The following is a 16959-nucleotide window of genomic DNA, read 5'->3' as shown; positions in this document are numbered from 1 at the left end:
ATTTGGAATCTTTACTATTATTTTTGAAGTGACGGTTTATGTGCCGCCGTTGACATGTGAAGGAAATAGTGAATTTGGAATCTTCACTATTATTTTTGAAGTGACGGTTTATGTGCCGCCGTTGACATGTGAAGGAAATAGTGAATTGGGAATCTTCACTATTACGTTTGAAGTGACGGTTTATGTGCCACCGTTGACATGTGAAGGAAATAATGAATTTGGAATCTTCACTATTATTTTTGATGTGACGGTTTATGTGCCGCCGTTGACATGTGAAGGAAATAGTGAATTGGGAATCTTCACTATTACGTTTGAAGTGACGGTTTATGTGTCGCCGTTGACATGTGAAGGAAATAATGAATTTGGAATCTTCACTATTATTTTTGAAGTGATGGTTTATGTGCCGCCGTTGACATGTGAAGGAAATAGTGAATTGGGAATCTTCACTATTACGTTTGAAGTGACGGTTTATGTGCCGCCGTTGACATGCGTGGTGAAAATAGTGAAATTTAATTTCCAACTATTATTTTGAAAATGACGGTTTTAACTGCCGTCGTTTGAATTTTGAGGGAAATATCGAATTTTGAATCTTCACTATTATTCTTGAAATTAAAAATTGAAGAAATAGTGAATTTTTAATTTTCCACTATTATTTTGTTTTTGAAATTGACGGTTTTAATCGCCGTCATCGTAATTTGAAGAAATAGGGAATTTTTGAATTTTTCACTATTGTTTTGTTTTTGAAATTGACGGTTTTAATCGCCGTCATTGTAATTTGAAGAAATAGTGAATTTTTCACAATTATTATTTTTTTTGAAGGGAAAATGGCGGTTTTGATCGCCGTTTGTTTGAAATTTTTGAAGGAAATAGTGAATTTTGATTTCACTAATTGTTTTTGTATTTACAAAATGACGGTCCTTAATATCGTCATTGAAAAACTTGAAGTTTATTACGGGAAATTGGGCCAAAGCCCAAAATTTCGCTGAAAGAGCAGGGAACACCTGATTGAGGCGCGAGCTACCTGGCGAAACAAGGGAGCTTCCCTATTTTTCTGTAAAACACGCGAGGATGGTTCGCATGCCATTCCTTCATTTCGTCTTCAACCTTCGACATAAACACACCAAAAACCGCCATTGAAGGTCTCTAGCTTGCTTCCATTCGTGCTATCATCAACAATGTCATCTCAAGGTATGTATTCCCTCTTGAATCCATTTGAATTTGTTGGTCTTTTAGCTAAATTGAATTAGGGCGAAAATTTTACCCTAGAAAATCGATTTGGACATTTTTGATTGAGCCCATTTCAAGTGAAATTGATGATTGCATTAGGTTAGAAACCTGTTTAGGAGTATAGGGGTGCTTTTAGTTTGCATTTTGGTCCCCGTTCCCGCTCCCTATGTTCGAAAAACGTGAGTGAGGTGTAGAAACCGTCTCATCTCGCAATACCAAGTTTATTTTCTTGGGTAATGGGTCCCACTAGGTTGCATTGTAGTCGGGAAAGACCGTATTTGCCATTGTGGACCTTTCTTGGGTATTGTGGGCAAAGTTGAAATTTTTTGCCTTTTGTGACGGTCTTATGTCTGACAAAATGAGCGCCTGTTTGGGCTTGAATTGAGTCAGTTTGCCTTGAAATGGACCTTATTGGTAGTTTAGGTCGCCTTGAGGCGTGATAAAATCACGTTTGCCTCTTTGCGGTCGTTTTTGAATTTTTGACCGGTTTGTGCTCAAATTGGTGTATAAATTGCCTTTTTGAGCCGTAGAAAAATTCCTCATTGTATTGGGAATGTACTTTGGTTTGTTGGCGGATCTTGTGTGGGTCTTGGGGTGCCGTTTTTCGTTGTGGTTGTTTCGACTCGTCTTTTGCTTGAAAAGAAGGGCGAGTCGTTTTTTTTTGTGCGTTTTTGTGAATTGTTTTTTTGTTTGGTTGGGTTTGGGCGGAGTTGCCCTTGCTTTGCTTTGCAGGTTGTTTGTTTTTTTGGATTTGTCCAATTTACGCCGTCATAATGCCGAAATTTCGGCTGACGTTCTTTGGTTGCATTTGGTCGCAGGGGAGCGTTCGGGGCCTATGGGATCTGTTGTTGAGGCATTGGAGGAGGAGGATGATCCAGGAGGAGGAGAGGCGACTGTTTTTTGTTGCAGGCTTGATTGTGTTTCTTCCTGGCGGCCTTTGCCCGGCCAATGATCGGGTATCGATCGTTGGTCGTTGTCTGCAAAGGTTCGTATGTCCGATGAGTGGGGTTCAGTACGGGCGCGTTATCCCATGTTGCCACTTTTGATCGTCGTCGAGTTCTGGTGATTGGATGTCAACATCGGGGTAGCGTCCGTTATCCTGGTCCTCTTTCACTCTTGAATTCTGCTGATTGGAGGTCAACGTCGGGGTAACGTGCTGAGTTACGATCCTCGGTTATCGTGTCGTCCGAAGTCTGCCATGCATCATTTTTCTTTTTTTGTTATGGAGGAGGAACGTGGTGTTACCGTTATGGTAACCACCTCTGCTTCCGCTGTTTCTCCTCTGTTTCCTGTGTTGCTCCCTTTCTTTTCCGAGCGAAAGGATATGGAGTGCTTAGTTCGGTAGGTGGCGGATAGCCCCCAGTTCGTTGTCTTAGGCCAGTGTCTGTATGATAGATGGTTGTTTTAGGCCAGTGTCTGTATGATAGATGTCTGTACTGGATCCTGTTTGTACGGTCAGCTGTTCGTATCAAACGTGTGTCGATGTATTTTGCGTGAGGCGGTTTGTATATATGTGTTTTTGGATTGTAGCTCATTTTGTGATTTTTGGCTTTTTTTGTGTTTTGTTTCGGAGGAGCGCTGTCGGCTGTCAATTCTCCTTTTGCTTTGCACCAGTTCCTGCATCGATAGTGTAGAAAACATGCAACAGGTAGCACATATGCATAAACATAAACACGTAAAAGCATTTGATGGAAAAGAAAATTAACCAAGATGACTTGAAGTTAAAATTGAATTTTGAAAATTGAAATGAATTTTGAAAAATTCCGCGACAAGTCGTCACGTTTGGAATTCAAAAGGAATTAATTTCAAAATTAAGCAATTAACTCGTGTCTTGAATTAAATTGCGTTGAAATTGATTTTTGACTCGAAAAGTTTCAAACTCAATCCGCCAGGGAAGAATTTTAGAAAAGATTTTGACGATTATATTTGATTCAATTTTTGTGAGTTTAAGACTCAAATTTGTGAGTGCTTGAATTTTGAGGAAAATTGATGTCGTGTTATCAATTTTCGATTTTTATTTCGATGGAAAATTGTGAAAAAGCGAAAAAAAATTCGGAATTTCGACTGACATGGAAACGATCCGTCGCGGATCGGGGCGACTAGCCCTTTCCCTCTAAAAAAACGAAAGGAAAATCCGTATGTTTAAAGCTGCGTCATTGAAACCGTGTCGGATTTCGTAAAACGCGAAAACAAGGAAATGTGAGTGTGAGGAAACCCAAAATGTTCTGGATCATCCCGAAGAGGCGCGAGCGTTCTGGCGGGAGGTCTGAGGTGTCAGGAGAAAACACAAGTTGAAAGAAACAAGTCAAAGCGGGAATCCCGGGGGAGGGCCTAAAGAGGCGCGAGCAGCCTGGCGATGGGAGCCAACTCTCCCCTTTTTTTCTGAAAAACGCGGTGATAGTTTTGTATAAATAGTGATGTTTGTGCTTCATTGTCTCATCACCCGAAACACAAAAACATCTCTACAAAACCTCTTCTTCTTCTTCCACAAAAATATTTCATGGATGCCTTTGAAAATGCGTTGCGACAATGGTGCCGGGATTTGTCGCCTCCCGAAAAGTATCAACTCATTTGCATGGGAGTTGGTCAATTGTTGGTGCTTCGTCAAGTCAAGGTGCAATCCTCATTCCTCGAAGCATGTTCTCGGTTTTGGGATTCGAAACACCATGTGTTTTGTTTTCTCGAAAGGTGAAATTTGTCCTCTTGCCGAAGAAGTTGGAGCCATTGGTGGGTGGCCGGGTTGTGTTCCGGTGCTTCCTCTGACTCGGTTGTGCTACAAGGAGAAATTCCGTTCCATGTTGGGTTTGTCGACAAGTCAAGTCAACTTCCTTCTTGCTCCACATGGTGTGGACATGTTGGCTCTTATCAACATCTTTTCAAACCGATTAGACGCCGATGTTTCGGAGGTGGCTAGGAGAAGGGGTCTTGCCTTTTGCCTTATCCAAGTGTACCTCTTTGTTGACGCTTTGAAGAAGGAGGGGCCGAAATGCTATGGTAGCATGACCCTTGTTCATGTGGTTGAGCAAATGGAGCATGGTAGAGATCCATCATGGTTGGTGCTTGGAGAGATCATCCAAGCTTTGGACAAGGAAGGCTCTTGTGGAGAAGTTTCTTCATTTGGGTCCCCAAGGATCCTCCAAGTGTGGCTATTGGAGAGGCTAAGGTATTTAGAGCCTCCAGTTGATTCTTCTTCTTATTCCTTCCGTCACCTTACCATGAGGAAGAAGTTGTACTCGGATAGTTTTGCTTCTACCGAGGCTTATTGGGCCGCAAGATTGGCGGAGGAGGGTGGTCCTCATATCCGTTGGGTGGTGCCATGGTGGCACTTGAGGTCCTTCACGGGGTTGCCCGCTTCGGGTGCTAGTCCTCGTTCTTTGATGGTGGCGGGTTTGAAGGTCGCTTCCTTCATTTATCCCGAAAGGCTCATGAGGCAAATGGGGCGTCAACAAAAGGTGCCCGCTCAAGATACTCTTGTCCAAGAGAATGTTTTCCGTAACTCTGAGCTTGTGGAGGTCTTCGAAAGATGGTGGGCCACTCGGCCGCTTTGGGAGGTACCGGACCCCGTTGCCACGACATGGGTGACTCCCGCTTATGTCAAGTGGTCAAGAGGTTCGTCCTTGGAAGAGAGGTTCAAATTTAGTAAGGACGAGGTTGTCGACTTGAAGTATCGAGAGGTTGGAAAGGCCAACCGTGCCTTCTTCGAGGAGTATGTTGATGGAGCTAGTCCCGATGTGATGAGACCACCAAAGAGGAGAAGCTCGGGTCCCAAGAACATGGTGGGCCGTGCATGGGCTTGTTTTGGGCCGAACATGGGGTCTTGTGCTAGACCGGAGGCCGTCGCCGTCTTAGATCCGTTGAGGATCCGTTCCGAGGAGGAAACCCATGCTAGGCGGGCCAACAAGAAGAACAAGGGGAAGATGTACCCCGAGGGAAAAGGCAAGGGTAGAATGGAAGAGTGAAGACCTCCGTTACCCATTTTATTATTATGTTGTATTAGTGTTGTGAATTTTTATTATGTTGTACTAGCTAGTTATTGTGTGTTTTGTGATAGTTTTATTATGTGAGGTGTTTTAGTCGACAACTTAGCTTTGACAAGTTGTAGACTCGTCGAGCTATATTTGTTGTTGAAATTGTAATCCCTCCCATTGTTAATTAAATAAGAGGATTACCCGTGTCAAAAATTGTGAACGCTTGTTTCTTTCATCCATTTTGTAAAGGCAATTCGATTTGAATCGTCCTAAACGTTTGCACTTGGGAAAGTGGGATTTTTGTAGGAAGGGAGAAACACTACTTTTTTTGTATTTTTGTGGGAAAGGGAATGGTTTTCCCTTTTCTCCTTTTTTGATGGGGATGTTTTTTGTATGTGGGTGATGTTTTTTGATTATGGGGATGGTTGTATCCTTCTTGTATAAGAAAGGACTGCCTACGTATCCACCTGGAGAGGTGAAATCAAACCATGATCGTAGTTCGAAATGTTTTGTAAATTTTGATTGGGTTTTGTGGTTGTATCCCTCATGTATAAGAGGGACTGCCTACGTATCCACCTGAAGAGGTGAAATCAAACCATGATCGTAGTTCAGGGGTTTTTGTTTGTTTTAGTGCAAATGGATGTTGCCTTTGACAGGTCAAAGGACATTCGAAACGGGCAAGGTGCCGCCACTTAGACTCGATAAAACATGCAATTTCAAATCAGAACATGTTTGAGGAACTTGACTTGAAAAGGATTAAGGTGGACGCTAGTTATAAAACTAGGCTTGGATCGTTGGTTGCTATGGTTCAAGGGTAGTATTTCTTGAGTTGGTCTAGGTTGGTCGGGTTTGTAAAATCCTCCCCATCTAGGTCACTCAGTCTCACTGCGCCTCCTGAAAGTATTTTCTTGACCAGGTATGGCCCGGCCCAGTTGGGTTTGAATTTTCCCCTCGGATCGACGGGTAACGGTGCTCGAACTGACTTGAGGACCAAATCGCCCTTCTGGATGTTCCTGGATTTAACCCTCTTGTTGAATGCCCGTTGTATACGTCGTTGGTATAGCTGGACGTTGTGCAAGGCGTTGAGCCGCCGTTCGTCTAGAAGAGTGAGTTGTTCGTACCTTCGGCGAGTTCATTCCGCCTCAGGGACTTGACTCTCCAGTAGGATGCGCAGAAATGGGACCTCTAACTCTACCGGTTGAACTGCCTCCATACCGTAGGCTAGGTAGAAGGGTGTGGCGCCTGTCGGTGTTCGAATGAAGGTTCGGTATCCCCAGAGTGTGAATGGGAGTTTGCTCGGCCAATCGCGATAGTTGTCTTGCATTTTCTTGATAATGGTGACGAGAGTTTTGTTAGCTGCCTCCACCGCTCCGTTGGTTTGGGGACGGTAGGGGGATGATCGATGTCGTTTGATCTTGTATTTGTCCAGCAAGGCCTGAGTTTCCGCCCGGAAGTGAGAGCCTTGATCGCCGATGATTTCATGGGGTACCCCATATCTGCAGATGATGTTGTTCTGGATGAACTTGGCCACTTGTTTGGCGGTCAAGACTGCATATGACTGGGCTTCCACCCATTTGGTGAAGTAGTCGATGGCGACGAGGACGAAACAATGCCCCTTGGTGCCTACCAGGTTAACTTTCCCGATGATGTAGATGCCCCAGGTTGAGAAAGGCCAGGGTAACGTCATGGTGTATAAAAGGGATGGTGGTATATGTTGTATGTTGGCGAAGATTTGGCAATTGTGGCAATGTTTGACGTAGTTACGGCAATCGGCTTCCATGGTGTTCCAGTAGTAACCTAGCCGCATGATTTTTCGGGTAAGCATCATTGCGCTCATGTGAGGGCCACATTCTCCAGGGTGGACCTCTACCATGACTTTTTTGGCTTTGTGATGGTCAATGCAAAGGAGGAGAATCTCTTAGGGTGTTCTTTTGTATAGTTGGTCTTGGTTTATCACGAATTGTGCATGCAAGTAAACGGATGGCTCTTTGTCCTCTTTGGTCAGAGTTAGGAGGGAATTCGTTTTTGGTTTTGTAGTTGAGGATGGCTTGGTACCAAGGTTCATCATGGCTTTCCTCGTCGTTGTTAATGGCACAAATGTGAGCTGGCTCGCTCCTTCTCTCGATACATAGGGGCATCGACGTCATGTCGTCAGGTATCTTGACGAGCGCGGCAAGTTTTGCCAGGGCATCAGCAAATTGATTTTCCTCTCGTGGCAAGTGGAAGTAGTCGACTTGGTCGAAGAACTCGGCCTCTTGATTTATTTTTGCTCGGTAGGGAGCTAAGCTGTCACTTCGGATTTACCATGATCCCGACACCTGATTGATGATGAGCGAGGAATCGCCGTGGACCCTTAGTCTCTTGATGCCTAGTGTGATGGCTGCTTGGAGGCCGATGAGGCATGCTTCATATTCAGCGGCATTGTTGGTGACGGCGAAGTCTAGTTTGACCGAGATCGGAACGTGTTCTCCCTCCGGTGATATTAGGAGGATTCCTACCCCGAAGCCTTTCAGATTAGATGCACCATCGAAGTATAGGTCCCATGCGTCAGAATCAACACAAAGGATGTCTTCGTCAGGAAGTGACCATGTGTCGGTCGTTGGATCCTTGTTGACGGGATTTTCTGCCAGGAAATCGGCGACTGCTCTTCCCTTGATAACCTTGAGGGGTACAAACTTGAGATCAAACTCGGACAGCATGAGTGTCCACCTCGACAGCCTTCCGTTTAGTACGGGTTTTTCGAAGATGTATTTGACCGGGTCCATCTTGGAGTAGATGTGGACCGTGTAACTGAGCATGTAATGCTGCAGCTTCTTTGTTGACCATACTAGGGCAAGGCATGTCTTTTCCAGTTGGGTGTACCTTGTCTCGTACTCAATGAAATTTTTGCTGATGTAGTAGATGGCTTGTTCTTCGCCGTCGACTGTGCTAGCATCGCTCCCATGGCTGTGTCTGTGACAATCAGGTATAGGGATAGAGGGATCCCCGGTTGAGGTGGCATGAGGACAGGAGGTTTGGATAGGTTTTCTTTATCCTGTCGAAGGCCTTTTGACAGTCGTCGTCCCAATCGGTGTGATCGGAGGCGCGAAGTTTCTTGAATATTGGTTCACAAATCATGGTGAGCTTGGCAATGAAACGGCTGATGTATTGGACCTGACCGGGAAATCGCCGAATCTCCTTCCCGTTCCTAGGCCGAGGCATTTGCTGAAGGGCTTTGATTTTGGTTGGATCAATCTCAATGCCTCTTTTGCTGACGACATGTCCCAAGAGTTTTCCGGAGGTGACCCCGAATGCACACTTCTGAGGATTTAGTCTTATGTTATATTTCCGCAGACGAGCGAAGGATTTTTGAAGGGCGTTGATGTGGCCGTCCCGTTCTCTTGACTTGACAATCATGTCGTCGACATATACCTCTACCTCCTTGTGCATCATATCATGTAGGAGAGTGGTAGCGGTTCTTTGATAGGTAGCCCCGGCGTTGATGAGACCGAAAGACATGACTGTGTAGCAATATGTACCCCACTGTATAGTGAATGTAGTTTTGTGCATGTCTTCCTCAGCCATTTTAATCTGGTTGTACCCGGCATACCCGTCCATGAATGATAGGAGAGTGATGTGAATTTAGCGGAAGCAGAAGACTCGTGATTTTGACTCGACATTTTGAATTTTGTATTTTTTTAGCCTTTTCGAAAATGAGGGAAAAGAAAGGGATATTTGTCGCGGTTAGACCTATAACCACGCCAATGGTTGAATTATACGATACTCGTCGAATAACTCGACTCAAACTAAGGAGCACGTCCCTCGTTTAATCAAGGTTCGAAATACTCGTTTCGACCTCTTAAGCCAAAGCACTTGTGTAACGACACAAATAACCGAGACAAGATTTTAGAGATTCAACTCAATTTTTATCAAAACAACATATATCCAAATGATTACACCAAAGAGGCTATATAAAGCCTACATCAGACGGCAAACCCAAGGGGTTTTGGTGGTGTTTTGGACCCTTAATTAAAATGCTAATTAATCTATCCTAGTTTTCCAACAAGCTTATTTAATTTTTATGGGAAAAACATACTATAACAAAATACTAGAAACAACTACAAATAACTAAAAATGGGATTAAATGATGATGCATTAATCTTCTTCTCCCTCTTTCCCATGCTTGGCCGTGAGCCTCAAGCTTATTCCCGCTGTTTTCGTTTTATTTTTCGCAATCCGTGATACGGTAATTTTCCCGTAGAATTTTCGTTAAAGACACCGTACCGTATTCACATCAATTCCTCCTTCTTTTAGAAGAATCGACCCGATTCTTCATGGTTCCCAATTCTTCGTCGCTTCCTTTTGCGGTTTACATTCTTAAAACGCCTAGGAAGTCGTGGCTGTAACGCCTTATCTACGACCCTTGACGCGGCCGTGCTGCCTTCGTCGCTCGACTCAATTTTGTTGCTTCCAATCGACTCCCTTATCCTTGTTCACGGTGCTATCGTCTTGCCCCTGCCCCTTCTAGCATAAGGATTCAGACCAATCCAATCGGTCTCCCCCTCGACTCTCTTTTCCATGGCCCCATGAGTCCCGCCCATCTTTGGTGGGTCATTAGTCCGAACTCGTCTAAGGACGAACTTAAGGCCTCCTTGACCCTTCGCTTCAAATCGATAAATGCTTTCAATCTCGGACGGTTTCTCCTTTTGCGTCGCCCTTGTTGGGGGTGACGGGGCGGGTAATGGTGGTGCCCTGAAGTTAGCCGTGAGCCATCCACCTTGGCAAGTCTCGTTATGGGGCGGCAAAGGGAACCCGTCTTTTTGGACGGCCATGTCGATGGTGGGATGGTTGGGTGGTGCAGGACCGTGGCCTGCCAGTGCCTCTGGGTTGCGGCCTGGTTGTGCCGTGAGTTGATCCGGCATGGATTGCTCGCCACGAAGATCGATACTAGGGGTTAGCCAACCTCCTTGGCAGCCTTGTTCGACGCGTGAAGTGGGCATGAAACCATCATGGGTTGGGTTAATTAAACCAACATTGTCGCGGTTGTTGGGGCCTGATTCGCGCCAATCATCATGTTGGTCTACTAACCCGTGTTGGAGCTCCGACCAACGGAGTCCGTCCTCGTCGTTGTACGTGTCGAAGATAGGTGGTAGTGAAAGGTCGAGATATAGTTGGTTGAAGACATAATCGCATTCCACAGGATCTTCTATGCTCAAGATATCCGAGAGCCGAAGCTCTGATACCACTTTTGATGTGAATTTAGTGGAAGCGGAAGACTCGTGATTTTGACTCGACATTTTGAATTTTGTATTTTTTTAGCCTTTTCGAAAATGAGGTAAAAGAAAGGGATATTTGTCGCGGTTAGACCTATAACCACGCCAATGGTTGAATTATCCGATACTCGTCGAATAACTCGACTCAAACTAAGGAGCACGTCCCTCGTTTAAGCAAGGTTCGAAATACTCGTTTCGACCTCTTAAGCCAAAGCACTAGTGTAACGACACAAATAACCGAGACAAGATTTTAGAGATTCAACTCAATTTTATTAAAACAACATATATCCAAATGATTACACCAAAGAGGCTATATAAAGCCTACATCACACGGCAAACCCAAGGGGTTTTGGTGGTGTTTTGGACCCTTAATTAAAATGCTAATTAATCTATCCTAGTTTTCCTACAAGCTTATTTAATTTTTATGGGAAAAACATACTATAACAAAATACTAGAAACAACTACAAATAACTAAAAATGGGATTAAATGATGATGCATTAATCTTCTTCTCTCTCTTTCCCATGCTTGGCCGTGAGCCTCAAGCTTATTCCCGCTGTTTTCGTTTTATTTTTCGCAATCCGTGATACGGTAATTTTCCCGTAGAATTTTCGTTAAAGACACCGTACCGTATTCACATCAATTCCTCCTTCTTTTAGAAGAATTGACCCGATTCTTCATGGTTCCCAATTCTTCGTCGCTTCCTTTTGCGGTTTACATTCTTAAAACGCCTAGGAAGTCGTGGCTGTAACGCCTTATCTAAGACCCTTGACGCGGCCGTGCTGCCTTCGTCGCTCGACTCAATTTTGTTGCTTCCAATCGACTCCCTTATCCTTGTTCACGGTGCTATCGTCTTGCCCCTGCCCCTTCTAGCATAAGGATTCAGACCAATCCAATCGGTCTCCCCCTGGACTCTCTTTTCCATGGCCCCATGAGTCCCGCCCATCTTTGGTGGGTCATTAGTCCGAACTCGTCTAAGGACGAACTTAAGGCCTCCTTGACCCTTCGCTTCAAATCGATAAATGCTTGCAATCTCGGACGGTTTCTCCTTTTGCGTCGCCCCTGTTGGGGGTAACGGGACGGGTAATGGTGGAGCCCTGAAGTTAGCCGTGAGCCATCCACCTTGGCAAGTCTCGTTATGGGGCGGCAAAGGGAACCCGTCTTTTTGGACGACCATGTCGATGGTGGGATGGTTGGGTGGTGCAGGACCGTGGCCTGCCAATGCCTCTGGGTTGCGGCCTGGTTGTGCCGTGAGTTAATCCGGCATGGATTGCTCGCCACCAAGATCGGTACTAGGGGTTAGCCAACCTCCTTGGCAGCCTTGTTCGACGCGTGAAGTGGGCATAAAACCATCATGGGTTGGGTTAACTAAACCAACATTGTCGCGGTTGTTGGGGCCTGATTCGCACCAATCATCATGTTAGTCTACTAACCCGTGTTGGAGCTCCGACCAACGGAGTCCGTCCTCGTCGTTGTACGTGTCGAAGATAGGTGGTAGTGAAAGGTCGAGAGATGGTTGGTTGAAGACGGAATCGCATTCCACAGGATCTTCTATGCACAAGATATTCGAGAGCCGAAGCTCTGATACCACTTTTGATGTGAATTTAGCGGAAGCGGAAGACTCGTGATTTTGACTCGACATTTTGAATTTTGTATTTTTTTAGCCTTTTCGAAAATGAGGGAAAAGGAAGGGATATTTGTCGCGGTTAGACCTATAATCACGCCAATGGTTGAATTATCCGATACTCGTCGAATAACTCGACTCAAACTAAGGAGCACGTCCCTCGTTTAAGCAAGGTTCGAAATACTCGTTTCGACCTCTTAAGCCAAAGCACTTGTGTAACGACACAAATAACCGAGACAAGATTTTAGAGATTCAACTCAATTTTTATCAAAACAACATATATCCAAATGATTACACCAAAGAGGCTATATAAAGCCTACATCACACGGCAAACCCAAGGGGTTTTGGTGGTGTTTTGGACCCTTAATTAAAATGCTAATTAATCTATCCTAGTTTTCCTACAAGCTTATTTAATTTTTATGGGAAAAACATACTATAACAAAATACTAGAAACAACTACAAATAACTAAAAATGGGATTAAATGATGATGCATTAATTTTCTTCTCCATCTTTCCCATGCTTGGCCGTGAGCCTCAAGCTTATTCCCGCTGTTTTCGTTTTATTTTTTGCAATCCGTGATACGGTAATTTTCCCGTAGAATTTTCGTTAAAGACACCGTACCGTATTCACATCAGAGAGCATGTTCGGCAGTGTTGTCTACCAGAATGTCAACATGTGGCAAAGGGAAGTCGTCCTTTGGACTCGCCTTGTTCAGATCCCTGAAGTTGACGCAAACCCGAATTCTCCCGTCTTTCTTCGGTACAGGAACAATGTTGGCCACCCAGTCAGAATATTCAGACACTTTGATGAAACCAACCATGAACTGTTTATCCACTTCTTCCTTGATTTTTAGGGCCCATTCAGGACGCATTCGACGCAGCTTCTGCTTCACAGGTTTATCTCCGGGCTTAATGGGTATCCGGTGCTCTGCAATCTCCCTGTCAATCCCAGGCATGTGTCTGTAAGACCAGGTGAATACGTCCTTGTATTCGTGGAGGAGGTCAATGAACTGTTTTCTTTCCGAGGGGTCCAGGGTTGTCCCTATCCTATGTTCTTGAGGTGTGTTGTCGGTTCCTACGTTAATAGGTTCGGTCTCCTCAATAATGGGGGTTCTGGTTTCCCGTTTGTCAAGTTCTTTGGCTAGGTGAGGTGGGTAGTCACTCAAGTCAAATTCCTTATAGTCATTCAGAATTGCATTGCAGTTAAATTGAGACGAGTCATAAGCAAAATTAGCGTTCATTAAGTTGACACGAGCGAAAAGCTCGGAGAGGACAAACATCTCGTGGTCAGTCAGAGGCGACACCGCAGAGGAGGTGGCCCCTGGAACAGGCTCCAGGTTGTCACCTTTCATGGGAGTGGGGGTGACCCTAATAGACTCAGCCTCTGAATCAGCCACGACCTTATGATAAAATAGTGCGAAGGGGACCTTGATTGGGACATTAGGAGTGTTAGGAGCTATGACAGACTCTGACTCCGACTCAGATTCAGATTCTTCTCCACTTCCTTTTTTGAACATATGGCCTTCTCCAGTTGTGATCTTGAGAATGCGGCCTTGGCGATCGGTCCACTTGACGGTCTTCCTCCAGCCTTGTGTAGCTTTCTCCGGGTCAGTATCGAAGATCAAGGCAGTTGGGTCAAATCGGTTGTCCTTCAGGGCGATGTTGATAATGTCCTCTTAGTCGAGGTGCTTGATGTTATCCTCTCCAAAGAGGAGGGTGACAGCTTGCCCATCGAGGCATGACGACGGCTTAGACTCGGTTGATGCAGCTTCGGTGTTGTCGGGGATGAAGTAGCAGTCCTGGAAGACTTCGATACCCGGGAACCTGGTCTTGGCCACAGAGTCATAGATCGGCTCTGGAAAGCCATGGTAGAGCTCGCACTCTCCCTCGGGGACAAAGTATCCATTAAGGGTCAGATGATAGGGACGGAGGATAACTCCGTGCTTCTTGCGCTTCCGAACTAGGAGGTTCATCTCCTTGATATCTTCATCGGTAGGTTCATATCCCAGTCCGAAGGGAATGTTGGGGACCTTAGCCTGTTTCAAGGGTGGTAAGGTGCTCTTCAGTGGATTGAGGGGCAAGCCCGGGAAGTAACCCTGGCGCATCATGATGCGGTTAACCGTGAGTTTGGCAAATGGGTCACAATCAAAGGGTGTTGATTCATCAGTTATGGCATTCATAGCTTGGAACCCCCACATTTCACTATGATCTTCCTCAATGGTCTGGGAGGCTATTCCCTTCCTCATAACAGCTTTGATAGGGGAAGCAGGAATTGTGATTGTTTTCCCGTTGAAGGGGACCCTGATCTTTTGGTGGAGAGTTGAGGTAACTGCCTTGACGGCGTGAATCCAAGGACGTCCAAGGAGCATATTGAAGGAGGCGTCGATGTCGACCACCTGAAAACTGGTTTGCCTTTCCAGTGGTCTGGTTGCGACAGTCAGAGTGATGAGTCCCGCGACCTTGCGACGAGTGCCGTCGTAGGCGCGTACTCCTTGATTTGTTGGGACCAAATCAACTTCCTTAATACCCAGCTTGTGAGCAGTCTTGAGGGGAATGACATTTACCGCGGATCCGTCATCTACAAGGACCATGGGTACATTCTTCTTGAGACATTGTACGGTTATGTACAGGGCAAGGTTATGATTGGCTCCGAAGGGAGGGATATCTTCATCAGAGAAGACGACCGGGTTGTTCAAGTCAGGGGCGTCCCTCGTCATATGTGCCACTATTTCTTCAGGGGAGAGGTGGAGGGCACAGTTAATTTTCTCAAGGCCTGTAGCAAAGCCTGTCGATGCTCAAAGGATGTAGCGATCAGTTGCCAAATTGAGATTTCGGCTTTTGCCTTCTGAAGCTGCTTGAGGATCGAATTCTCAGGAGCTCTTCGTTGAGTGTCCGCTTCCGGGACGATTTGGTCGTTTGTTGTTGGAGCGACCGTTGAACTGTTCGGGTTCTGATAGGGGCGTCCGGACCGGGTAAGGTGACCGATCTCTTTCGCCCTTTTATCTTTCCCTGGGAGAATATAGACCTCTTCAACATCATCTCTCCAGATGCCATTGATTTCAGGATCTCGAAGGCGCTTTGGAGGGATATTCCATGGTGGGCAGTTTTTGTGAGGGATATTTCTGTGAGAGTAATTTTTGTGGGGTTGATTATTGGGTGATTATTGTGAGGATGATTATTGTGAGAGTGATTATTGTGAGGTGCATGCCAGAATGGTCGCGGGAGCAATCCGTCCTGGTGAGGGTAGTTTTGGGCGCTCGGGGGACTCTCTCTCGGGCGTGGTGGTGGAGGATTGAAGATAAGCCGACGGTAGGCATCGTCAAGTCGGGTAATCCTCTCGGAGAGGCTGGCTATGTCTTCCTCAACCTGTTGGAACATGGTGAGCATAGTTGCGGCACTGAACACAAATACCCCGTCCGAGGGATCTTTCTCCAAGGTGTTCACCTCGTCATCAATTGGCAGGATGAGGTGAGAGCAGTCCAGAGTTGGTTCATCTTTGGATATAGCGTGGATTCCGAGAGGGTTTGTTTTGTTGTTCGGCTTAGTCGGTGGGGGTAAAGGCAATTCCCCTTTCTCAATCATGTCTTGGATGATGTGTTTGAGTTTGAAGCAGGTTTCTGTATCATGCCCTTTCCCTTGATGGTACTGACAGTAGGCATTGGGGTTCCAGAAGCGGGATTTCTTAGCATCGGTCGGATCCGGGGTGGGTCCGATTGGTTGTAACTTTCCCTGGTCCATGAGTCTCTTCAGGGCACTTGCATAAGTTGACCCTATACTAGTGAACACTCTCTGGAGGCGCTCCGCTCTCTTAGCGATGGTTCAACGAGGTTGACCTCATCGATCTTGTTTTTTTGGCCGTAAGGGCGAGACCCGGTTGATGTGGATCCATGGTAGCCTCTGCCAGTGGTCTTGGCCAAGACACCCTTCCGGAGGTCATCTTCAATGCGTGTCCCCGCACTTTGCGATCCTGGAAGGTCTTAATATTTTGATACCTCAGTAAGTTGGCATACACTGGGCGGAGATTGTTGACGAACTTTTCCACCAAGGTTGATTCACTCGGCTTGCTGACCAGCTGAGTACTTACCCTCCTCCAACGGGTTAAGAACTCGGTGAATCCCTCCTTGTCGTTTTGGGTTAGGACCTCAAGGGTACGGGTATTGGCTTGGATTTCAACATTGTCAGCGTATTGTTTGGCGAATTCAACTGCGACCTCATCCCAGGTAGTAAGGTTCTTCGGGTCATGGGAGTAGTACCATTGGCGAGGGATCGGTTCCAAGGATGATGGGAAGATCCGGGTGAAGAGCTCCTGTTTGACCCCTTTTATGGCCATGTAGTCTTTGAAGGCTCGAATATGATTGAGCGGGTCCTCTACTCCCTTGAATTTGGGCACATCAGTCAGGGTAAAGTTGTCAGGTAGTTGATCCCCAATAGGTTCAAACCTTTGGTTGTTCTCGAGATGGATATTGTTACCCCGGGCTAGGAGCTGTTCTTCCAAGAGCTTGAGCCTTTTCTCAGTTTCAGTCAAAGGTGGAGTATTATGTTCTCCAGCTTCTTTGTTTTCCAGGGTGTCGATACGGGTCTCGACACGATCCAGAGTGACCTTAAGAGCGGTGAGCAGGCTGGCTAGCTGAGCAGTCGTGACATCCCTGTTGTTATCATTGTTGTTGTTGTTGACAGACGAAGTTGAAGACGGGGCCATGGTTCTGAGGCAGAAAAACGGCTCACATTACAACTCAATCCGACACGGTTCAAAGACTGAACGAAGACAACACAAAGGATGAGACAATGATCAGACTCAACAAGACGAGGATGACCGTGTGTGGTACCTCGGTGCTGACTCTATTTGTGACGTGACGGTGTTGACCGAACTTTTGACGTGCGTCCAACGTA

Source organism: Silene latifolia, chromosome 7, assembly GCF_048544455.1.
Source record: "Silene latifolia isolate original U9 population chromosome 7, ASM4854445v1, whole genome shotgun sequence".
NCBI classification, from domain to species: domain Eukaryota; kingdom Viridiplantae; phylum Streptophyta; class Magnoliopsida; order Caryophyllales; family Caryophyllaceae; genus Silene; species Silene latifolia.
The sequence above is the reverse complement of the archived record's forward strand: the minus strand, read 5'-3'. Positions refer to the sequence as shown.